At 45.7% G+C, this 24,812-nt stretch overlaps 1 long non-coding RNA gene across 2 annotated transcripts in view; it reads left to right on the top strand.

Annotated features, from left to right (window-relative positions):
* The window catches only part of LOC134418477 (uncharacterized), a 209,488-nt gene that overhangs the window by 28,395 nt on the left and 156,281 nt on the right, over positions 1–24,812 (top strand). The window contains exons 3-4 of one of the 2 annotated variants that reach the window (XR_010027787.1): positions 10,040–10,279; positions 10,950–11,063. This is a non-coding gene — a long non-coding RNA (uncharacterized LOC134418477). Of the gene's footprint in view, positions 1–10,039; positions 10,280–10,946; positions 11,064–24,812 lie in introns of both variants that reach the window. The other variant, XR_010027788.1, reaches the window with a different exon arrangement.

The raw sequence follows: 24,812 nt of genomic DNA, 5'->3' as shown, positions 1-24,812 counted from the left end.
TCGGAGCCTGTCAGGGTAAAATCTGACATGGCCTAGAAATGCAAAGGATTGAGTTTGAGGAGCTGTGGGATTTGGGTTCCATTGCTTTGGGAAAATACCTAGTTTTTTCTATCTTTTTCTCCCCTTAGTGCTTCATCAGACTTGTGTTTCATTTTTAGGATAGATGGAAAATAGAGTGCCAGCCAGCAGCAGAGGTGACTGCCTGTCCAGAGCCTGCTCTGTGCAGGGAGAACCATTCCTTGGGAAGCTGTTTCTGCCCCAGGGAATGGTTCTGTGCAGTCTCCCCACTCTGCACAACCACCTCTCCTCCCACCCATGCCAGCAAGGAGGCTCCTGCACAGGGGCTCAGGCAACTTCAAGCATTCTCTGCAACACCCAAAACAGGGATTACTTATATTCCAAATCCCATTTTTCAGCACTGTCAATTTCTCCCTTATGGGCAAGCAAAAAGACAGTTAAAGGGACTTTTGGTGACATCCCCCCTGTTTAATGAAGCTTGGAGTTATGGGCAAGTGACTCGAAGTGCCGTTATTATCTGCATGAGCAGGCGAGGCCGAGGGTCCAGTGGTGTGCACAGAGCTCCCACAAATGTGCACATTGATCATGGCTAATCAGAGCGCCCGGGTCAGGGGGGCTGCAGGGATGGAGAGTGCTGGAAAAGCTGACAAATGAAGCAGCAGAGCTTTGGGTTAATGCGATACTCAAACAGAATGAGCTATTCAGTTTCTTAGGAGCTTGTCACTTTTCTTTTCCTCTGACATTTTGCTGGAGACTGCAGGGAGACGAGGAGAGAGTGAGAGTGCATGAGGGAGCAGTGTCCTAACTGGGGGGGGGCAGGAGGAATTCCTTCAAGTGGTTCTAGAGACCAGAAGGAAAAGGCATGTGGGAATTCTATTCTCCTGTGCCCTCCTCACTTTGCCAGTGCTTTGCACTCTAATTTTAGAGTAGAACACTTTTCAGTTGTTTTTTTCAAAAGATGATTCTACTTTGGAACCTTTGTAATTTCTGCAGCCATCTGTTACTCTGCAAAAAACCTGTTCAGGCTGGAGTGTAGCTAAAGAGGAGATGTTTGGGGTGCTTCTCAGGCCAGAGCTGTGCTCTCTCCAGGGCTGAGTTCAGCACTGTAAGAGGTGAGGAGCTGTGTGCGATGCTGATATGGTTGATTGGTTGGTTGTTTTTTCAGAACCACTGCATTGAAGGCTGCAGGCAAAATGTGTGGATCAGATGCAGCATTATTGCCTTACTTGGGCTTCTCATGACTTTCTGGTTCCTTAATAATAAATGCCTCACCTGAGGGCCTCTAAATATCTATTAAAAATTCCCTGTATTAGCTTTGCATGTTGGAAGCCCAGCTAGTAAGGCACAACAATTGCACTTTAAGTGGCATAAATGGTATCTGCCAGCTCCTGTGTGGAACTGTACAGACGAGACCACAGGTTTGGGGGTTTGCTTCTGTCACCCCTGCAGGGCAGCAGGGGGCCTGGAGGTCCCTGCTTTCAGCTCTAGGCTCTCACCAGAGGAGGGCTCAGGTTATAGTACAGTTGAGGCTGGTGTATTCAAAGCAGCACCTCATGCTCCAGGGAACTCTTAGCAAGAGCCTGCCTGGAATTAACAGCTGGAGAGATTTATTTGGTGCTCTCTAGGTTAGAGGGACATAATGCTCTAAGGAGTGAGAGAGGTTTGAGGAATGCAGGGTCAGAGCTCCTGGAAGACCTTTGCCGATTCAGTAATCCTGTGGGCATGCAGTGCTGAGCTCAGCTCCTGGGAGGGGACTGGCCAGGAGAGCAGGAGATCCTGGGAAGTGTTGCAAAGCTTCCCAGGGAAAGTGCAGCAAAGGACCACACACTTGTGCTTGACAACTTGGGCCATCCCTTCTCTCTGCAGCTGTTGATCAGAAAATCTGATTAATCAAAAATTAATCAGGTTTTGCTTTTTAGTGGGGTGTCATGCCTCTCAGACAACTTTAATTTCTCATGTTTTACTTTGGTTCTCCCTACTGTTTCCTAAGAATTTTCTTCTTCCTGGAAAATTTGGAAGTTATTTTTTCCTAACTTGCCGTTACTTAAGCATTTACAGGGGGCTCTGAAATGGTTTTGCTGTTCCAGATGCAAATAACTCGTGAGTGCCCCAACAGACATTGCAGGGACAGACATTGCAGGGCTTGACCAGGAGAGTCTGTGATGTTGGCAAGAAGAAAACTGTCTTGTACCTGCACTGGAGGGAGTAAGGAATTTGTCTTTTCAGGCTGCTCCCTGGAACAGTGTCACAATGAAGTTGGAAGGAGAAAGTCAGAGTGAGAGGAGGAGAGGAAGCACATGGCTGTTTGCCTGGTACTTTTGGAGTGCATGACAGCTCTGGTGAGAGCAGCCCAGTAGTGTCCCCAGGCTGGAGGCTCCAGCCTCTAAAGCTTGGGACAGCACAGCTCACATGGAGCTGACAGGAATGTGTGAGAGCAACAATGCATAACATAGCAAAGCCCTGGATTTCTTTTTCCCCACACACTGCAAAAAGCACAACAGATGGGAGGAACACCTTGGGGAAGCAGTCACGGAGCTGGGGCTCAGGACATGGGAATTCAGCCACTGAGGTGGTACAAGACCAGGGACAAGCAGATGATCTGCCTCTCCTTTGTTTTGCAGATCATTTCAAGATGTTTTTCTTTTTCCCCATCTGTTTTTACTCTCGGTTCTTCAGGGCTGGCACAGTTTCATATTATCCTCCTTTTAGAGAGGGGCTTTCTTCCAGCATGAACATGTCCTGAAGTACAGAAGAACAATACACACTATTTGTTAATGCCAACAGCAGAATTATTTAATCTTCCCCTGCTCTAACCAGTCCTGCAGTCTGCCGCTGCTTGCCGTGTGAGGTACTTGGCAACATTCTTCTACAACAAGCTCTCTTTCCTCATCAAGCTCCTGTCTCAGAGATGCATGTGAAGCATTTCATTTTTTTCACCCTTTAATCAGATGCTTGACCTGCTCTGAACAGTTCTCAGCTTATGACCTCTTCCCAATAAACAAGTTTCAAACAAGCTGCCACATCAGATTTTGTGCAGGAACGACTGTGAGACAGCAAGGAGAGCTGCTCATGCCAAATAGTGCTCTTTGGGCCAGACCTCGCTTTCCTTCCCTGCAGGAATTAATTTACATTTTTGGAAAGGCACGACCATCTCACTGAAAAGAAATTATACAATTTCTCCAGCACCGAGAGATCTCCTGTTCTGTGGAGAATGGAGTGTATTTAATTATGCAAAATATTTCTAGTGAGTTGCCCTGGAATGAACACTGTCCAGGGCACTTGGTTCTGCTGGAGTTACACGTGATTTCAAATGTGAAGGAAACACCACAGGTCCTTTGGTCAAGGAGAGTGTCAGAAACTCCCTGACACTCTGCCAGCACTGTAGTGCTGGAGTCTCAGAATGAGGCAGTGTGCAAGTCTTACTGGGGAGCTCAGTAGCTTAGAGCTGGGTCTTGATGTTGAAAGGTCTCAGTGTTGAAATTATTTTGGTTCAGGTTTATTTTTCCTCTTCTTTCTTCCATTAATCATAATAATCAGTGGAACTGAAAGAGTGAAGAAAATGGTGATTTTTTTTTTGTGAACTCAATTATTCTGAGTAAAACTTTTACCATCTTTGGGACACTTGCTGGCAGCTTCAGCAAGAGATGCTGAAGTGAATGATTGGGTGAGTGAATGATTGGGTGACACTCACTGTATGGGCAGTAGGTGCAAATGCAGGTACACAGACTGGATCCTGTGCCCAGTGTTCCCTCCTCAGCCCCCAGTCTCTGTTTCTAATAACTCCTTTCACTGCTGCTGAATGCACATTGCCCCATTTTCCCTGGCAAAGGGGGAAAGCATCCTGAGGCTTTGCAGTGCTGTTCTCTGCAAGGGTGGTGTGCCCAAACAAGGCGCCTGAGTGCCAGCTTAGGGTAAGATGATGTAAATATTGTCCACCAGAAACCCAGTTCCCAGGTGCTTGAACACAGGCACTTGCCTGGAATGTTCTCCCCTTTCTGAGCTGGCCACTGTGCAAGTAGCTCTGTTTCCTTGACCAGGGAAGGGCAGGAGCACTGGAAGGATATGGGATTATCTCCAGGTGTGTCACAGCTGGGTGTTGGCATCACTGTGCAGCTGAGCTCTGTGCACACTGCAGAGACCCGTGACAAACAGTGACAAGGCTTTATCCCTCAGCTAAATAACCCAGGCTTCAGGACACTGTGTTTGCTGATCAATGTGGTTTTTCAAACTTCATTTCCTATGGCTCTGTTCCCTCATGTTTTTGAGAGAGGTGTTCAAACTGGTTTAGCCCTGAGGTGCCACCACAAATGTTGTCAAGCAAGTGATGTAATTGTTCTTGTGTAGCCATGGCCTTGATGGCACGTGGATCTGGTCCACTGGTGACAGTGCCAACAAACATGGCTTTGCTTTCCTTCTAGTCCCTTTAGATTGGAAAACCTTCCAAGATGACTGGTAATAGCGGAACTTGGAACTTTCCTGTGGTTCTTTCTTGAGGAAATCAGAAGAATGAAAATGTGATTTTTCAGTGAGTACATTTGGTCCTGGTTTGTCCTGTGTGGAGGCAGCTGTGGAAGTTGGAGTGCATCCTGTGACTCCTGGGCAGTACCTTGTAGGACAGCCAGCAAACAGGCAGAGGGAAAGGAGCAGTTGTGTATTGTGTAAAGTGGAGAGAGGACTAGCCTGGGCAAATTCTCCCTGCTCCAGCATTCCTATTTTGGCAAGTTTCTGTGGAGGAGGGAGTCTGCAATGTTCACACAATGCTCAGCACGCTCAGGCTCTCCAGACACTCCACGGTGACAATAAAATTCTAAACACAACTTGATTTTTTAAATTGGCCATGAGTACTTGGTGGGTGGGTCTTGAACATCTTAGGCTGTGTTTGCTGTTGGTACGAGTAGAATAGGATAAAACAATTCTTTCAGACTTCACAGGATTTAAGAAGACTTGGTCTGTAGTGTCCCTTCCCTGGACTTGTGAGCTTAAAAGAGGGAAAATGCTCCCAACCATCTTCCCCAAGTCATAAATATTTTTCCCATCACTTCAGTGCCATAATCTCTCATTATTTCCCTCAAGTGAAATAATATTCAGCAGTGAAAGCCAGGGCCAAGCCCTTTGCTGAGAGGTCAGGGACTATAAGAGCAGCATCCCTTGAAACAGGAGCTGGGGCAGGAGATCAGGATACAGCAGTGTTTGCTCAGTTTTCTTTTTTATTTTTTGTGTGTGAAATGGCTTGGCACCAGTTTATGCTTCATATGAAATATTTACTGTTGTCTTATTTACAGGAATTTTAAAAGCTTGATCAGAAATATGATCTCTTTTGTTTGTATGCATACTTTCCAGTAACCCAATTAAACCCCAGCTGCTGTGCAGGAGAGGCTGAGGGTGAGTCAGATCCTTTTTCTGAGGACTGTTCTTTATAGATTGCTTTTGTGCCCTCTTTGACTGGTGAGAATTTAATTACATGGAAGGAAAATAAAAAAAAAAAAAACCTGATACTTTGCTTGGGGATGAAAAAATCTAAGAATTCTTGTGGTTTCCCAGAAATGTTTAGGACCCAATCCTGCTCTCAGCTGATGGAACAGCAGTTTTGGTGTGCAGTTCAGTGGGGCACCAGGCTCTACCCTTCTTTCTCCCCTTTCCTCAGACAATGATGGAAGTTAGCTGGAAACCTGATTGTCAGCTGGCCAAAGGAAGTAAACTTCTCCATGCCTTTCGATTGTACAGCTTATGACTGTTCAAATCTCTGAACTTCGCAACTCTAAGGATTTTTCCAAAGCTGTTTTGAATAACTATTTAATTCTAGCATTAAAGAACAAAATTGTTGGTCAAGTGAAATATTAGTTCATGTAAAATTGACATCTTCATCTTGATTTTTTTTTTTTAATTTTTATTTTTAAAATATTTGGACAGGATTGGGCATTGGAATGTCTGGAATGCACAGTTGAAACTACATCATATGGCATTAGTGCTCAAGTCTCAATCCTAATTCTGATGATTTTAATAAAGGGAATTCATGCTGTCACTTCTGTCCTTTTAGGAAAATCCTGGATAATTTTTAAGGTGAAAAAACAATCTCCTGATAAAATTTGGTTCATTGCAGTGAACCCAAAGCAAACTTAATCTACATAACTAGGATATAATGCCAGCTGTGTAAATTCAGCCTTTGTGGCCAGCCTGCAGAATGGGATATGCTTCAGAGAAATGCCTCGGCAGAAGGCGTTGCTGTGTTTTGAGACTTGGGGGTTCTTGGACAGCCTTGGATTGACATTCCCTGTGCTGCTCTTTTCCCCCAGATAATCTGCAGGGAGTCACTTGGGCTTTTTAAAGAGAAAGCACTTCGGAGGATCAAAAAGCCAAGGTGACTGTGTTTGATGTAATGGGCCCTAAATTAGAAAGCTGAAACCAGAGGTGAACATTTCAGATTAGGGGTTCAGAGGTGGAGTAGCTGGTGGAGCTGATGACATTGCTCACGTGAGCCTCCTGCATAGCACGTCGTGCTGCCGTGTCTGTCCCTTCCCTTGGCTCCGTTGGTCTCGGCATGCCCGCTGCTGTCTGCATTTCCATCAGCCCTGGCACCCTGCTGCTGCCAGAGTGCCAGCCTGGCTCGGGTGCCCTGCAGTCAGTCACACAGCTTGGCACAGCCAGGCACGCACTGACCTCCATCATCTGCTCCTCTCACAGGTTTTGGATCTGCACTGGCTCTTGAAAGTGTTCTGCTCCAGAGCCCCAGTGCTGATCCAGCAGCTCCAGGCACCAAATGTGCGATGTGCTTCAGTGCTTTAGGGGTTACAGTGGCAGTGCTGCTTGCATGGTTGGACCTGGTGGTCTCACAGGTCCCTTCCAGCCTTGGTGGTTCTGGAGTTCTATGACTCTATCTCTTGCTCAGTCCTTTTCCTGAACCCTTTTGGGAGGGTTCTACTGGCTGAGGCCAGTGCAAGGCAGGAGGCTCCGGCAGCGTGACAGCACAGTGGCACCTGCCCTGGGGTGGGAGTGTGTGCCACCCAGCCTGTCACCAGCAGCTTGTCCTCAAGCACTGGGCCAGAGGCTGGCTCGGCTCCTGGAGCAGAAGCCTGTCCTGGATCCTGATATTCCTTACTTGAATATTTGGTTTACAGCACTGTCATGGTCACTTTACACATGCTTTGTGCACTTTTTAAAATAAGCAGTGTGAGGACATACATTTCAATCACTTGAAATGCTGTTTGTGAGAACAAAATGCCCCTTTCCCATGGTTCTGCTCTCTTTTATTAGTGAAATTTTAAGATTGGCATGTATTGAGAATTTCCTCAGTTTTAAAATTCATCATCTGAAGCCAAATGAATATTGGATAAATATGTAGTAGTTTCTTGCCTTCTACTAGATGTGTAATTTCTTGCTCTTTAATTCCATTTGCGAATCAAGGCCTTAGAGCTTCAAGGCATTCTTAGGCTCCCCTCAGTTTCTGTACTGCCTTCAATGGGTTTATTGATCTGAATCAATATGTGGTGCGCTGGTTCGTTTGTAGTCTCACATATGAGGATAAGGAGAACGCTGGGGATTTGATCCCGACATTTCCTGGCCCGGCACCCGGCGGCCTTCACGCCGGGAGTGACCAGCGGGGGTCGCCATTCCTGGCTCGTGAGTTACCGTCCCCGCGCGCCCCTCACGTGGCCCTCGCACCGCTTTCGGACCGCGGCGCGTGCACGTTCCCCTCACGACGCGGCGGGAAAGGGCTCCCCTCACCGCGAGCGGCTCCCCTCAGGGCGCGGCGTGAGGCGCTGGTTCCGCACATCCCCTCATCCCTGCGAGTCCAGCTAAATTCTTTCGGTAAGAAGACTACTTACTCGGGCGGGGATTGTTCTCCGGCATTTTGGCTGCCGAGGGGTGCCTGGCCAGGGCTGTGGGTGCCCTCGGGATGGGAGTGCGGATCGCAGTTCTTTAGGCCCAGATGATGGTCCTGTAACCTTCCTGCTGCTGCCACTCTCACGGGCTGGGTTTGAGGAAAACGGATTTTGGCTGTGTTGGGAAACAAATGGGTTTGTGTCCAAAGGGCAGTACAAGGGTTGCAGGCTCTGTCCCAGGCTGGAAGCCTGTCTCGCTAGGAAAAAAAGGGATTTCTGTTCTGTGGAGTAATTTTCAAAGCAGGTGTATTTTGCCCAGTATTGTGCTAAGAGGTTTAAGTCTCAGTTTCTGGAGTAATATGTTTTTTGTTTGTATTTGTTTCTTGCGCTTTTGGTGATGTTTGTGTTCAGGAACATTTCCTCTAATGTGCTCTTCAGATATTTCTGTGTCACTAGCTGGATTTTCCCTCTTATTATTTGTTCCGTTCATCAATATGATGTGTGTAAGAGTGCCGGGGAGGGGTTTTCTACGATGTGTTCTATTTCAGTGTTACTGTTTATTAAGGCAATGGTGACTCAGTGATACTAATTCGGGGCAAGTGTGCGTAGTAACAAATTAATGCTACATTAATTCTACCGGGTTTGCAACTTGTCTATGAAGCCTATTGTGCTGTGCTATCTGAAGAAAAGTAGTAGTTCATGCGTTTTTGTTAGTGGATATATAAACTCTTGAGGCTCTTGGGTTTTTCCTGTTTTGGAGGGTTTTTTGTATTTTTTTTCTTGCTTTTTTAACTTTTGATTTTTTTTGTATTTTTGGTGGGGGGGTTGGGGTTTTTTGTTTGTTTGGTTGGTTTTTTGTTATGTGCCTTTGTGGTTACTCATCTGGCAGATGGATTAGTGCATTAAGTGGAGGTCGGGTAGCAGAGTGTGTATGGAGCACAAGCCGTGTTCTGCGCTAACCATTCCCCTCGGCTGTGCCCCGTCGGTGCCTCGGCCCCATGGCGGCCAGGCTGGAGGTGAGCACAGCAGCGCTGCAGGGGCCGAGAGCTCCCCCGGCTGCCCTGAGCTCCTGTAATGGCATTCCGTGAAGGGATGCACCTGTGGGAGCCTTCTATCCCAGGCCATTCACAGGTGTCCCTGCTTGTTGCAGTGTGTAATGTACTCTAACCAGCTCTTAACTGATAATGACCTCTGTCTTACCTGTGCCACAACTTGGTTTCAAGGAGGATCAATAAACATGTGAGGGTTTACTAATCAAAAAAAAAAACAACCCAAAAACCAAAAAAACAAACAAACCCCCCCCCCCCAAACAAACAAACAAACCCCCAAACCCTACAGAAAAACAGAAAACCTGCAATAAGACCCCAACAAACAACAGAACCTAACTTTACCCTGAAAGTACAGCATCTTGTTCTAGGTGCTTGTAGTCTCCAAGGATGGTGCTTTGTGCACTCTCAGGTCTTTAAAAAGAATTGGTTTCTGGCTGACACTGAAAGGAGCAAATGTTTGGGATTTGTTGGTTTACTTTTGACTTGTTAGTTTCTGATTTCTTTCTTGTTTGTGTGGTGGGGTACCAGAGAACAAAGAAATGGAAACCCTGGGAGTGCGGGGCTTTTGGGTGATCCTGAGTAAAAGGAGCTGGTGCAGGTTATAAAGTTTGTAACAAGCTCTAAAGATTGGGAAACAGTTGCAGGTGTTCCTCAAAGGACAGGCCTTCACCTTGAAGGGTTCTTTTACTGTCTCAGTATCTCCCCATAAGGAATGTTTGGGGTCTGGGAAGAGTTACCTTATTGGGAAGGGGTTACAGCACTGGTTATTTACTGGCAGGGAAGCAGAGGCCTGGGGAGACAGACAGCAGCATGTTTTGGTACTGAGCTTTGGAGCAAGGAAATAATTATGACTTTATCAGTTAAGTGTCAGTCATTCTGTCTCTCACTGTTTTGACATGTTCAATTCTAGTGACTGGTGGTAAAAGAGATGAGAGTGTTAGGGGGGTTTGAAGGGAAAATTTTAATGGAGGGAAGCAAGGGGAGAAAAAAACCTGTCGAAGACAATTTCTGGCAGGCGGTTGCGTTCCTGGTGCAGACAGATTGGCTGATGTTGATTGTTGACAGCTTCTGCAGCTTGCTAATTACAACTGTAAAAAATTCAGGTGAATGACAGGAACTTGAAATGTTAATTCTGCTTTTATTATTTTGCAGCTGCAACTGTTAGTTGGCTCTTGCTGTAATTGATGGACACTGCCAGTTGCTTAGACAGATGGGAATTAATACCGGTGTTCCCATTAGAACTCACCATCACAGTCACGCTGGCTTTGCACTGGCTTGATGTGTGCAAGAGAGTGCGTGTGGAAGGAGCAAGTGTGATTCCTGCCTGCAGTACTTGTCTTCCAGGGTGTTGGAGCCATCCATCCAACACAGAGCAGATGAGCTGCTTGCCAGGTTAGAACATGCCAAAATAGGCCCTCTGTTTGCCCTGAACTTCTGGAAAAGGTTACATGTTGATAAATGCTGCCATAATAACATGGGTGTCTTAAGACTTGCGTTAAGTTGTTCTGATTGTTCCTCATCAGAAATGCAGCTGTCATCTTGGCTGGTGTCTCCTGCTGGTAGTCACCTGCACACCCTTGTGAATTGGGAACTATAGTGCTGGTTCAAAGCAAAATGCTAGAGGTAGGGTAAGTAAAGCAGTTAATAATGTCAGGTAGTAGAGGAAAGTAGCAACGGGTCAGGGTTTTTCCAAAGCGGAGGTGTGATCTTCTAGGTGGAAGAAATGACAAAGAGAATTGTAGTTGTTTGATCTGCCAGTGGGCCTGCTTTGCATACAGGTAATATCCTTGTCTCTGAGTATGGATTTGCTTCAACCTTGCAGGATTGGGTTGCTGAGGGAAGAAATGGCTCAGTTTGTCCCTCTGAGGACTTGTTCCTTTGCAGAGGTTCAGTCTGTGGGAGTGAAGCAAGTCAGCACACGCAAAGAGCCCTTCATATGGGGAGGGAGCTGCAAAAGTGTTGGCCCAGGTTGCTGAAACCTTGGCTGGTTTTTGATCAGCAAGGTGAGTCCATCAATTCCAAGTTCTCAGAACCCTGCTTTTTTTTTTTTTTTTTTTAGCAGCTTGCAGAACACATAGCTTTGAGGTGGTGTAGAAAATGCTTCTTTCCTGGATGCTGAGAGATCGTGGTGAATGGGACTCTCATCCCGGGAGGTGTTTGTGAGCTGTATTTACAGGTAGGCTGACAGAACACACAGCAGCTCATGTGGAGGTGCCAATGTCCCTATGTGCTGGTTTGTTGGTTCCATGCAGGGCAGATCATGCACACACAGTGCCCTCTCCTCCTCCCAAGTGTCCTGCCATCAAATCCATGCCTGATGCTCAGACCCAGCAGGTCTGGCTGCTCGCTCAGCTGAGGGGCTGAGGTGTGAGCAGTGCATGGCAGCCCCTCCCCAAACCCAGCCGCAGAGCTGTGGTGTGCGTGGCTGTGCACTCGCACGCAGCACAGGAGATATTTGACGCTCCAGGTAGGAGCGTGTTGCCCACTGCTATGCCAATTACTGGATATTAATGGCAGGATAGCACGCATATGCCTAAACTGGGAAGCAGAAGGTTAATAGACGAACAGCACCAGAAGATCCCATTTATCAGTTTCTATTTATCTCTCCTTGGGAGGTGGCAGGTTTACAGTAAATACCTTCTGTCCTCCTAATTTCCTAATGATGGGGATAATGATGGAGAATGGTGAAGTCATTAACTGGGACAGCCTCTGTGCATCACTCTGTCAACCACATCTCTCCAAGACCTGCAATGAAAAGTGATAGGCCCCAGCTGTTCACCAGATTCTGTTCCCTTCCCCCTTCCCCATGCTCAACCCCAATTGCAGGCTTAGCAATTAAAAAACAAGGGGAAAAAATGAGACCCAAGACCTGAAAAACACAAGCCAGTCTTTTTTTATGCTATGGCAATGATAGCCTAGTGCCCTGCACTTGGGTGTGGGTTGGGCCTCATTCCAATGCTCCCAGTTAAATGCAGCGCTGTCCCCGGGCTGGGTGGTGTTATTTGGGCCAGGTGTGCAGTTCTGGAGGGAGGAATATGGGCTGGTGTGAGTGGAAGCTGGAAGATTGTGCTTCTGGAGCATGGGCACTGGTTTTCCTTGGTCCTGCCTCCTATTCCTGCCTTCTGTGGAAGAACCTGTTCAATGCCTGTAAAAACGGCACCAGTTCTCTGTGTCTGACTCTTGTGTCCCGGGGTACTGATGGATTTTGGGGCTTACCAATGGTCATGTGGAACTGTGGGGGGGACAGGGGATGGGCTCTGGTTCTAGATCCCACTGCTTGAAGTTCACAGGACAGAGAAGTGTTCCTGAAAGATGAACCAAAGTTCAAATGAAGATGCACGTAAGTAAATTATTGCTTTGAAAAGATTTTTTTTTTCCCCACTATGACATTTCTATGTAAATGACTCTTGAGATTTTTTTATATTTATTTCACATTTGAACAGTGGCTGGGAGTGGATGACTGTTTCCAGGGAGTTAAGAGTGGTTTGACATTTATAGCAGCCATGCATTCATCCAGTGAGCGCCTGTGATTATGGCCAGCCCTATTTTGAGCAGGCTGTAGCCTGAAGCACCACGTGGCAGAGCCATCCAGCTATCCTGTGGGTGGTGCTTTTTGGGCCTTTTTGCTGTGCCTGACAGTCTGACCTTCTGCCTGGGTGTGCTCTGGAAAGAGAGGCATGCCTGAAGTGAAGTTTTCCTGTGCATGCACGGTGTGCTGGGCTCATAAAAGAGCTCTCGAGCTGTGGGAGCTTTGTGTTAGAAGGGTTCATTAACTTTCAAATGTTTCAATTGAGAAATTCCAGAGCTCTCAGCATAGACCAGGGTGGCTGGCTCAGCCAAGAGTGTCCCCTGACAGTCAGGTACAGATGTGATTGCTAGTCAGAGCACTGTAAGAAACCTAATAGTGTCCCAGCAAATGTCATACTTGAGCTGGAAAGGATTAAACCAGATAGCCCGGAGAGGCTGTAAATAATTTTTATTGGGCTTTAAGAACTAGGGAGACAAGAGGAGCCTTTACCTTGTAACTTGCTAGGAATTGTGCCTGCAGGGTTGTGGCATGTGTGCGGCAGTGAAAGAAAGGGTTCTGGGGCTGGTCTTAACCTGAGCAGGTGCTTAACTGTGTTCTTGTTGCAGTGTGTTGCCCAATGTGTTCTGAAGTGCCTTGGGCCAGGGTAGATCATGGTGGTACAAAGGGGTGTTTTTCTGACTGATGTCTCTGGTGTCTGAGCCCTGAGACATGAGAAATGCAAGGCAATGGAAGGCTTTGCCATTTGGGAAATATGATGTTAGCTAGTTAGCACATGAGACAAATGGAGTGTAAATGTTCCCTAAACACCTCCTTCTCCTTTATTTTCCAATTCTAGATGCTTTTCTTTCTGTTCAAACCTACTGAGTTTGGGCTTTGGTGTTTTTTTTTTTTTTGTTTGTTTGTTTTTTGTTTGTTTGTTTTTTTTTTTTTAATTCATGCTAGTCTTTTAGCTGTATGCTAAAAGTCTTCTCCCAAGGGAGGGGAGTTGAGTTAAACACCTCTGGTACCACTTGGTTAATAACTTTGTGCCTCTGGTCACAAATTTTGAGGCTGGGCAAAGAGGAGTTAAATTTAATGTGTGATCATTCACACCCTCTGTTTAATCACGTTAGCTTGGCACAGGGTTAGGGGCTGATATTTGACCTTAAGTCTGTCCTCCAGCTTTGTTTTAGATATGTGAGGATGTGCCAGTTCACTGGATTCCAGCCACTCCTAGGACAAGCTGCAGGGACTCTTAGATAGTTTTTCAGTGTTGTGACTCTTGCTGGGTTGTTTGTGGCCAGCTGGCCTTGCCTGGGTTCTCCTCAAGAAAGGCTAGCCCAGTGCTCCCAGTGAGGCCAAGCCTTGTGTATTGCAACCCTCCAGTGTTGCAATGGTTCCTGTAGGAGCCCCTAGCCGAAAGTTAGAATATTGTTGGTTGTTAATGTCTTGACTTGCTCTGGTCTGTCTATTGCAAGCCCAGTGGTCCAGGGGTGAACTCCATGCTTTTGCTTCTGTGGCCAGCCTGTGTGCTTTTGACAGCTCAAGCTTGACACAAACCAGCCTGAATAGAACATGTGATATTACACAGCTGTTGGCTTCTAAATAAGGAAAATCGTATTAGTACTTCCATAAGCAATCTGTATGGTAATTTCAGGAAAGCATGAGGTGGCTGTTCTTCCTGGGAAGAAAGAGCTGACAGATCTTATACATAAACTAACTGTAGAGAAGACTTAAGAGCCTAGTAAGGAGGAAAGTTTTACTTCCTCGAGTAATGTTTGATGGGGAAAGTAAAGGCAGGACCAATCACCTACCACTGTGGAAATTTGTTTGGGTAGGACAATATCTACAGCACTAAATCTTGAGGAGGATGGATGCTGTTAGAGATATTGCTGGTCAAGTGAAAGAAATGTCACTGGAGCATTGTAATAGCTATCTGAAATAATTTTCTCAATTATGTGTAACATACAGCAGTCCATGACTTAAAAAATTATCCTATCTGACAGGACAATGGCAGAAAAAATGTTAGATTTAAGATGATTTTTAAAGGTGCAGGATGTACATGCTAACCCTCTGGCTATTGAGGGTTGAAAGGAAACAGGAGTGGCTGTTGGCAATGAGCATTCAGCTCTTTATGACTTGCCTGACTACATCTGGTTCTGGCTGCTGCGCACAGCTATGGCTTCCAGAGGGAAACGTAGCAGTGCTTCTGCAGGACATTATGTCTGCAGAACATTATGGATAAACCTAAGGTTTTGCATGGATTTCAGTGGACTCTGGCTTCCAGAAGAATGGTGTAAAAGGAAGCTGTCAATGGTGTTTTCCTTGAGTTATTAAATTGTTCCTACTTCTGCTGGACGAGGTACTGAAGTTTGGATTCAGTAGGAGACACATGCTCCAAGTGGCAGTTCTTATTGGGGCTGCTCTGTACTGCTCAAATATGGGAGCACTCATGGACAGCTGTGGAAAAATGTGAAATAAAGGCAGGGGGCTCTTAAATAAGATGATGATGGCTGTTTTAAGGAGAAGGCAGCTGGGTATCCAGTGTATACCACTGACTGCCTCAGCTCAAAAGTGGTGTCCAGTGCTGCATTTGCCATGGCCCTAGGGTGTTTAAAGGGAATTCCAAGAGCCGTAGAGGGTCCCAGCCATCCACCACTTCTCTCTTCCAGAAGAGCTGTTGTGATTTGTCTTAATATGAAGGAACCTTCTACTCACTGGTCTCAGAACCTGCACAGTGTGAATCTGCCCCTGCTGCCCTTGATACTGACTCCTGAAAGTCCTATGGTAAAGAGTTACCAACCTCTGGTAAAGACTTAGGCTTTCACTAAGTTGTATTTCCTGTGTAATTTTTACCTTTGATATGATATTTTCCTTATTCTGTGTGCATCTTTCCCCTTTCCATCTTTGCTCCTGCTAGCAGAGGAAACCTCTGCAGTTCTGTCTTGCTCCCATTTTTCAGATAAACCATCCATGGTACAGGGAGCTCAAAGCTCAATGGACTGTGCATGCAGCGTTGTTGGGGTAAGCGCTGTAAGAAATAGGCAGCAGCACTGTGGTGCAGAGCTCTGCCTGTCTGTTCCCAGGGCTCTCCATCATGGAGTGTGTGCTCACATATTCCATCAGCTGCTGTTGGCTTGCCTGCCTACACAGGCTAAATGTAAGGCCCCCAGTGAACATTTCTGTCACTTTTGCTGTTCTGGCCACTTTGCTTAATCAGAGAGCTGGAAGGAAAGCTCTCATTAGAGAGGCTTCCTCAGTTGTACAGAAGCCTCTGTTTGGCTAATTGAGGCTTTAGAGAGCTCGTGGTTCTGGTTGGGGTTGGTCTGCTTGATGTGATCTGGGCCTGAGGCAGAATGAAGTGAGCAGACTTAAATGATGTCTGAGCTAACATGATGGCTGGAGATGAACAGATAACAGTGTTCTGTTAAGGCTGTTGCTGAGAGACTACAGAGTTTCTTGCTGAAGCAGTAAACTGCTGGAATGTGCTGTGGCTGGAGAGGTAGTTGAGAATATGTAGGTGAGAGTCTGCATAGGATGAGTTGATCACTTTCTACTTCTGTGTTCAGTGGTTGGAGCTCAGGCTCCTCTTATCACATGTTGGAGGAAATAAGGGCACAAGGCAAGCTGGGCTGCAGAGCCTGCAGTCTGAATGGAGGAAGCAGGTAAATGCCAGGGAAAAAGGTGTAGAGGGTAGGGGACAGAGCTAAGGACTCTAGCTAATGTATCTTTAGTGCTCAAGGCTCTTATGCTTCTGGAGCTGTGTAGCCAAGTCCATTTTGTATGGACTAGACTAAAATACAGACTCTGTATTTTATTAAAATTTTTTGTGTAGTACTTGAATTCAAGATCCTAAAAGTTGCTACCCGAGAATGAGTGAACAAGAGGAATTATTCCAAAGGACTTGTTTTAAATTAGATCAATAGAACTTATGGCCTTAATAGTTAGTGTCCTAGAGAAGAAAAATGATGGACGAGTTGAAAAAGAGCACTTGCTCTTTCAGGGTATGGGAATTCTTCCTCTGTGTTCAGTCACTTGAGTGAATCACACCTGAGCAGGGTTCCTCTGTTGTGGGCCAAAGGCAGTGGTCTCAATGGCCAGGCAAAATGTGAAGTTGCCAGGCTTGCTTTGGAGGGCTCTGGCTTGTAGGTGGGTATGTGCTGGCTGTTTTGAGTGGTGAAGAATTAAGGTCACGTGTTCAGCTGCTGGTGCTGAAAGCCAATCTGCATCCCAAGCAGAGTATCTGAGCAGAGGTTTCAGGCTGTTCAGTGCCTTCTGCAGCTTTTGGAGAATTGTGTGCAAAGGATTTAGCTGTAGTTGAAAGAGTTGGAGGGAGCAGTTGCTGCTGTTTGGGAAGCGTTGATCTTGGTGTCTGGGCAGGAAGGCTCCCTGCTGTCTGAGCAGTTTCTCTGGTCATGTGGCAGGGTCCTCCTTTCCTGTGGGAAAGGAAATGGACCAGCTACCAAGTGCCTAGAATTATAAATTAAGCTGCCCAGAGAAAGGATGCAACCAGTGCAGGTCAGTTACTGAGCAGGGTAAAGATGGAATCCATTTCCAAGTGGAGATGGAGAGAAGGAAAAAGGGGAAGGGTCAGTGGGGTGTCCACTGGATCTTTACCAAATTCCCATGCAGTATTCCCCATTGGGCAGGCCTTGTTCGATGTGTCTCAGTAGGTCTGGCCTGTCGGGAATCAGCACAGAGACAAAGGGACAGATGGGGAAAGGAGACAGGATATACAGGAATGTACATGATGTCACCCAAGGGACATGTTAAATGTGAGTTTCTTTGTTACCACTTTGATGGTGTATTAGTGCCTGACCTTGCAGTGAGGATTTGGCCATTCCCTCCTCCTCCCCATTTCTTTTGCTGTTTGCTTTTTATCTTCTTGCAAAGCAATAAAGATGCTGAAATATGGAGAGTTCCTGTGGGAGTTGAACTCTTCAGATACAGCATTGCTCTGTGAAGAGAGATGCAGGAAGTTGTAAGGGTAGGAACAAGATGGTTTGTCAGGAAAGCTTGGGCTAGGAGCTGAGATGACTGTGAGACGGCACAGTTGGGAACAGCGCTGGGTAGTTGCCTTGCTCGTGTTGTGTCACAATCTTCCCACGCCACGGCAGGTTCCAAATGCGTGACAGAACTGTGCCTAAGACTGAAGGATTCTCTGTCATACATCTGCTGTCTGTCCCACACATATGGAGGGGACAGGGACCTTTGTTTTGGTTGTAGAGGATCCTCAGGCGAGCTGTCTGTACTGATCTGAACATATGATTTGGTGTGCCAGAGATGAAGGTGTGGCTGAGCAGTGAGGCAGCCAGGAGGGCTCCAGGGAGCAGAGTGCAGGTTTGCTGACTGGTCTGACTTGCCTGAGTGATGGCTTGTCAGGCAGGGGTGAAGTCTGAATGAGTGCAGAATAGAAACTTGGGTATGATTGTTAAACAGAGGAAAGCCATCCTGAGCTCAAGTAGTCCAGACGTGCACATTGTTAAGGGACTGGGTGTGTGTCCTGAATGAGTGTCCCTGTGGGCCTGCTTTATTCTGTGTCCCTTGACAAGCTGTGTGCTGCTGGTTTCTGTTGGAGTGTGCTGGGCTGGATGGTGTGGGCTACAGCAGATGTTCTTCTGAAAGAAGCTACTGCAGAAATGGTGTGAAACAAAGGGAGCTTAGAATTCTTGAAAGTACATCAATGACTTGTTACTGTCTGAGCTAAATTTGCCTGGCTCATTGGTTGTCAAAAGCAAGCAGAGGAAGCTCTCTGGTCTTTGGGCTTTAGAGAAGAGGGGCAGATGACTTTTTCCCTGTTTAAGGATTCTGGACCCATGGCAGTGGTAAATCAAGGTGGCCTCTGCAAGGCAGAGCAGGCTAGTGGAGTTAGTGGATGACTCTGGCAGTATGCAGAAGCTCATAAATTTATTTGAGCTAGCCCTGAATGAAATGTGTTATGTTTTGATTCCCTAAATGACTCTGAAAAGCTTTATTCAAGACTTTGCTCTTACATTGTAGTTATGGCTTTGTTCCCAGCTTTGCAGTGGCCTTTCACTGCTCACCTTTCTGATGAGAGCTGTCTTTTCCCTAGATTAAGTGATTTTTAGCCCCATGAGTCCCAGAGGAGAAGGTGTGGCCGTTTCTGTCTATGGAGTCCTGCTCTGTCATACACATCATATGTGCTTGGTGGATTATGTGGGTGTACTGGCTGCAGCTTTGTGTATTCTTTGTTACCCAAACACTTGGTTCAGAGCCTGGCAATCTCCAAGGAGCAGGCTGCACTAATCACAGCTCTGAGAAAATGAGGAAGCCGTGGGCAATCTTGGGTTTGTCTGGATGGAGCTGCCATTGTTAGTTGTCATCATTTCGCTCATGACTAGGTGAAGCTTTTGTACCTAGAGTAGGATGTGGTCTGTCCTTTGTGAAACCATGTGTGTGCCCTGCCCCTGTGGTGTTTTCAAACCAGAAAAAGGGTATGTGATGGTTTTGTATTGTGCAGCCAACAGGAAGGAAAATAGTATCTTAAATGACAGCCATTAAATCCACTAAGGAGACAGTTTATCATGGCTGTGGAGTCATCTTTCCTGTCATCTGGGACTTTGAAAAGGTGCTCCTGGTAATGCTTGCTTAAAATATGTTTCATGTTCCTAAGGATGTTTGGGATTATTTTCCCCCAGCTGACGATCTTTGTGTTACAAAGGTACACTGGAATTTAACATATTAAGAGCAGTCAGCTAATCCTAAGACTTGCCTCTGGCGTTTGAATGTATGCTTATGTAAGTAACTATATATACTGAAAGTGAGGGTGTGTAGTAAATTATGAATGGCTTCAAGAGCAAACTGACCAAGGTTGTGTAGAAGTGATGAAGTGGGAAAGATAACTAATGAAATAGAAAAAAACTGTTGCCTAAATAATCATCTTCTGGGCCGAGATTGTTTTTCTATGGATATTCCTTGAACTGCAGTGCGTATAGTGGGTTTGGAAGAAGGTGAATTCTCCATCAAAGATAAGCAAGAGAAGGTTTAGTACAAGACACGTTTAATAAAGAAAGATAGTTCGGAAACTCCTTGAGGTCTGAAATAAGAGATTCAACATAGGAGTTAAAATTATAATCCATATCAACATGTGGAGTTACTTTTCTGTAGGAGAGTATTCAACCCTTATATACCTGCAAGTTAGATCAGGAAGAAAAGGTGAGGGTCCAAACTTTTTGAGCTCTATCTGAATATGCCCAAGCCAAAGCATGTGTTAGCCTCTGTATAGCTTACAGGGAGATGCAGTGTGACCTGAAGGATTTGACCTGGCCCATCCTTAGATTTCCCACCTGCTCTGTGGTGAGGTAAAGCAGCAGTGCTGGGGCATTGTCCATGTAGTGGTCAGGAGTTTTGAGCTCCCCATGAATGCCTTTGGAGCTCAGTGCAGCTGAGTTTGCATCATTGTAAAGTAAGCTCCTGCTGAGGTCAGAGGGCAGGAGCTAATCTGTAAATGAACATTCCTCAAACTCTAGTTATGCATTGGACCTTTGAGTTCAGCTCTAACAAGCGTAATGCAAACTGGATTAGTTTGTTGTATGCCACTGGGAAATTAAATGTGTCCTCCAAGTTCTTGTCACTTAAAATTTGCTGTGACATTTACTGTGTTTGACAAAATGCAGGAAAAAGAGGTTCCAATTAACCAGGACATCAAATGGTGTGGATGGTGCAGTTTGTTTTGGAGGCACGATACTCAAAAGGTCAGTCTCTCAGTCAGCTGACTTCAGTTGTTTGTAGCGTTGGCTCTGGCTAATGAGTACTCAGCTCAGTCTATAATGGGAGCTTTATGGAGGGCAGATCCAGATAATGGGTGCGTGTGGGCAAACTGGCTCTTTCTGGTAGCTGTGTGCAAGGGGGGAGGGATGTGCAAACTCTCTCTAACATAGAGAAGAAGGGACTGAATGCGAAGTTTAAGAACCAGGAGTGTCACCATGAAGTCAGTACCATCAGACCTGAGTGGAAATTGTTGTTATCTTAGTGCTTCTGCTTGGCCTTGTTAACAGCACAGAGCCATGTGTAACTGGGTGGTCGTTTCAAGCTGGAGCAGAGCAGAAATTCCTTGGGTATGGTAAATGGAAATGTATTGCTGTGTCCATACATAGCAGTCAGTGGTGAAAACAGCTTGGAGGGAAGGTGGCTAAGTCTCCTGATAGGCTTTTGTTTTTCAGCTGCTTTAAATGTTGGTATCAATCAGTTGCAAGTAACTCATTACTTGTACTAGATTTCGTGGCAGCTGCTGGCCCTTTATGTGGGCTGTTTTCAGTGTTGGCTCTGGGCTGGAGTATGTCAGCCTGAAAAAAATTTACAGTTTGAAAATTAGACATTTGGGCAGAGCTTCTGTAAATGATGCTGAATTTATACTGAATTGACCGCCAGGAAACCCTTAACATTAAGCTGGCCAGGCACCCTCCCTTTCTGCTCAAAGCTTTGGGTGTTCAGGTTAAAAATGTGTTGTTTTCCTGTGTCCCAGCAAAACCACATTTTACCTAAGTTTTTAAATGCACTGCAGCAGGATTTTATTCTTCTGCTGTTAAGTGAAGCCTGATAGGACAGTGCTGGTTGGCAAGTGGCAGCTCTTGGAGATGGTCAGCCTTTATGCAGCCCATAGATTTGTACACCGCTGGCGCTGGCCAAGTGCTTGGGAATGCCCATTTGAAAGAAATGAAAAATAATTCAGTATGCTGCTGAGATCTCTCTGAACTTTACTTATTTAAGAGATAACGATGAATGCATTCTTTGCTAGATATTCCTGCTTATTAATACTGTGTTTGTTTTCCGTCATTGAACTAGATTCCATGTATGCAGTGTTTCACAATGTCCAGCAATATACCTGGGATATACTGTGCTGTGAGCAAGGCAGTCTCTAGGCAACCTCCAGGATTTACCTTGTCTGTTTTCCACTGGGCTCTGTTGAATTCAGTGGGAATGGGAATCCAACTTGCCAACTGGAGCTGGGAGACGGGAGGAAACAGTGAGAGTAAGAGGGCTGGGAGAAAGCTTGGACTGTTGTAAGTTGGTGGCAGTAGGGTCACGGGCCAGAGCAAGAATAAGATAGTTGCCTTGAATTTCTGGAGGAAATAGGAACTTGGAATGGTCGATTGTGATACTGTCAGGCTTTTGGCTGAAGCAGACTTCCTGAGGCACAGTGCGAAAGAAATAATTTCTCAAATTAAATAAAACTCCCTGCATAACTGAAGTCATAGCAACAAAATGACCTCACTGCAACTTTACTCCCCCCTCCTTGTAGTTGTTTCTTTAATTTCGTACAATATGTTATTCTTGTTGTTTGGAATCGTGGGGAGGAGGGAGAGAGGGAAAACCAACCTGTGTAAAAATTAGCTTTGAGTTATTCCATCTGTGGACTCTTAATTTTGTCATGAAAACAGAGAAGCCTGGCAGGAAGCGAGCTTGTGACTGGCTCCATGTATCCTCTTGTCTGGAGCTGGGTAAGAAGTGTGGCATTTAGAATGAAAGCAAAAGCTTCGTTTCTGGAACTCTGAGTGTTTGCCCAATTCTTTGACCATCTGTTTTTGTTGACAACCACCTCTTTGTGTTGTGCCAAAGTTATTTTGGCTTTTATAATTTGTAGATGCATGTGTGTGTGTGTATATGGCGGAGTGGTTGCGTGTGTCTGTGTGTGGATCATTAGGGTGCTGCTGACTGGGTCAAACTGGGGGAAGTGGGATGTGTAGAAGTAGGTAATCTGTGAGGATTGAATTACCAGGAGAAATACAGTGAGTAATCCTGGCTTCTCTTAGAGACACTTGAGTCCTATCTGTGTTACCCTGTCAAAAGCTGCCAGCTTCTAGTGGCTGTCCTTAAGTAACTTTGGTTGCATCACAGCCATTCAGAGTACACAAGTACTTGCCTCAGAAATGACTGCTGGGATGAGCAGTCCTGATGGAGAACCCAGCAGCTGACTGAAGGTGGATAGCAGCTGGGTCCCTGTGCTCCATGGTGCTGGCAGGGAGGTGTTCAACCACGTTAGCCTCTCGAGCTGTGCTACTCTTCCTCTCTTGCTGTCAGTTAGGGGGTAGTTACTCATTCCCCGTATCTTCATATGATAATTTTATACCCAACCAGTATGGATTGGAGATGTGCTGGAGCAGCTGATGTTGAGAACTCTATTGTAGAACTGCAAAAGGACCGGGAAGTTCAGCCTCAAAACCTAGCATGAGACACCTTTTTGAGCATATATGTGTGTTTTGAAACCTGCGTTTTCTCTACCTTGTAATAAAATGTCTTTATTTTCTTCTGAAAGCTGTGTAGGGAAGCTGGGCGCTTTCTGTGCCGCTTTCCACAGTGAGTTTTCCCTGCAGTGCCTTCTGGACTCTTGTTGGCATGAGGGTAGGCCGGAGTAACATCTACAGCCCATGACAGCAGCAAAATGAGGCTAACAAATATCCTTCTGAGGATGCAGCGTGACAGCTTCATCCATCCCGCTGCATTTGCATTGGGAGTGCGGAATGGCTGCGTGTCATGGGCCACTGCCACTGCACACAGTCATTTATTTAATAACTCGTGCACAGACGTTAAAGGGGAGCCTGCAAGACATCAGTGTGGTGGAGACAAATAAAAAATTAAGAGATGGCAGTGTTTAGAAAAGTCTGGTTTGTGCTATTCCATCATCATAACTTTTGTTCAGCAGTGCTTCAGGTATGAAGTGAATGGGGTTTTTATGGACAGTAGCAAAGTATGCACTGTGGTGTGGCACAGTAGCTTCCTTGTGTTTTTTTTCTGTGCTCTGAATTTGAGAGTGGCCTTTTCCAAAGGTAAGCTTTTCCCCTTGCAATATAAAATGTTAGAGTTAATTATGCAGCTTGCACAAGATGTTTCTGGCGTGTGAACCAGGTAGATTAAAACTGCTTTGAATCTGGATTATTACTTATTTTTCTCCAGAACATCATTAATTCACATGAAATTGAGTCTCTTTGCTAGTCAAGATTTTTCTAGGAATACCAAATGCTGCAATTCCATCCTGGGGAGAACTGATTTAAAGTGGAGTGCCTTGAAATCCAGTTTTTAAAATATTTACCTAGAGAGAAAAATGGAGAAACTGAAACACATGGAATCAGTAGTCACTTCTGAAAATCTGTTTGTAAGCATAAAATGGAAATCCTTCTGTCATTTTAGATGCCTTTTCAGGGATTGCCTTCCAGTCCTGTGTTTGTGTGCAAATGAGGTATCTGAGGTCTTTGAGATGTGTTGACTTGTGCAGATGCTTCTGGTGAGGGCTGGTTTGGTTGGCTATGAACATGTTGCTTCAGAAACCAAATTGGAGTAATAGTAAGTAGACCAGGACTGAATTTGGGTGGGGACAGTATGTGATGCTGAAAAAAGGGAACAGCGAAGGTTCTATCTGTGTATAAATAGATGGTGTTGTTTCTGTGAAAAATACAAAGCAGGTTTTTAAATGGCAGAGTCCAGATGCAAAACTCCTAAACCCTGTGCAGGCACTTAAAATGGATGATTTTTGCTGCAGTGGGAAAGAAGAGTCCTTAATTTTTCTCATTGGTGGGAGCGTGATTATAACAGTGTAAAAAAGATTTCATGTCGTCTGCTCTAAGAGTAAGTCATCAGACTAACTAGAGAGTAACACCAGAGGTTGTCAGTCCCCCTTATCATCAGCTGTGTCTTCCTCACAGCCAGGCTAGTTCTAACCCTTCAGTTCTCGTTTGCAGAACTCGTTGTGTGCAAGAAATGTCTCTTGGGTAGCTTTGCTTAATAGCAGTTAAGAATAAAGGGCCTCGGAAGTGTAGTGTTCAAAGCATTTTTGTTTTCAGAAGGCTTCAGAAAAAGATGTTTGAAAAATAAAAAATGCCAAGGGCAGAACCTGCATGGAAGAATAGAAAAAAGGCTCAGGCAAGAGGTATGACTATTCTGTTGTGTTCTCACTGATCTAGCACCCTCCATTTCCTATGTTGTTGTTAGTAATATTGCTGCCGCTGCAGTAGAGGATGGCTGCAGAGGTTATGGCTGCCTGCCTGCCCGATAGGGGAGCAAGTGTCTCAGTCCTGTCTAGAAACTGGGGTAACTCAGCAGCTGTATGTGTGTGCAGCTGGAGAGAAAGTGGATCTCTTGGGCCAGGTGTGGGGAAAGGTCACCTGTCTGTGCATGTCAGACATCTGAGGTGGGTTCTGTTGGCACACTGCTGAGCAGTGGCACATTGAGAGCTGAACTGCAGTGTTCTGTGTGTCTGCAGTCACTTGCTTGGGCTGCTTGCAAACACTGGTGTGAAGAAAAACCTGCAAGCAGGGTTGGCCACTTGTGCCCTCTCTGTACCTGGAACACACGGGTCATAGAGAGCCTGTCCTGCAGCTCTGGGAACCCACACTTAGCCATTACTCAGACTAACTGTTGGTATAAATGAATGCCAGCTCCTGGTTTTCATCCATGAAAGCA

Source organism: Melospiza melodia, chromosome 5 (assembly GCF_035770615.1).
Source record: "Melospiza melodia melodia isolate bMelMel2 chromosome 5, bMelMel2.pri, whole genome shotgun sequence".
Taxonomy (NCBI): domain Eukaryota; kingdom Metazoa; phylum Chordata; class Aves; order Passeriformes; family Passerellidae; genus Melospiza; species Melospiza melodia.
Note: the sequence above shows the minus strand (reverse complement) of the source record. Positions and strands in the feature narration are given on the sequence as shown.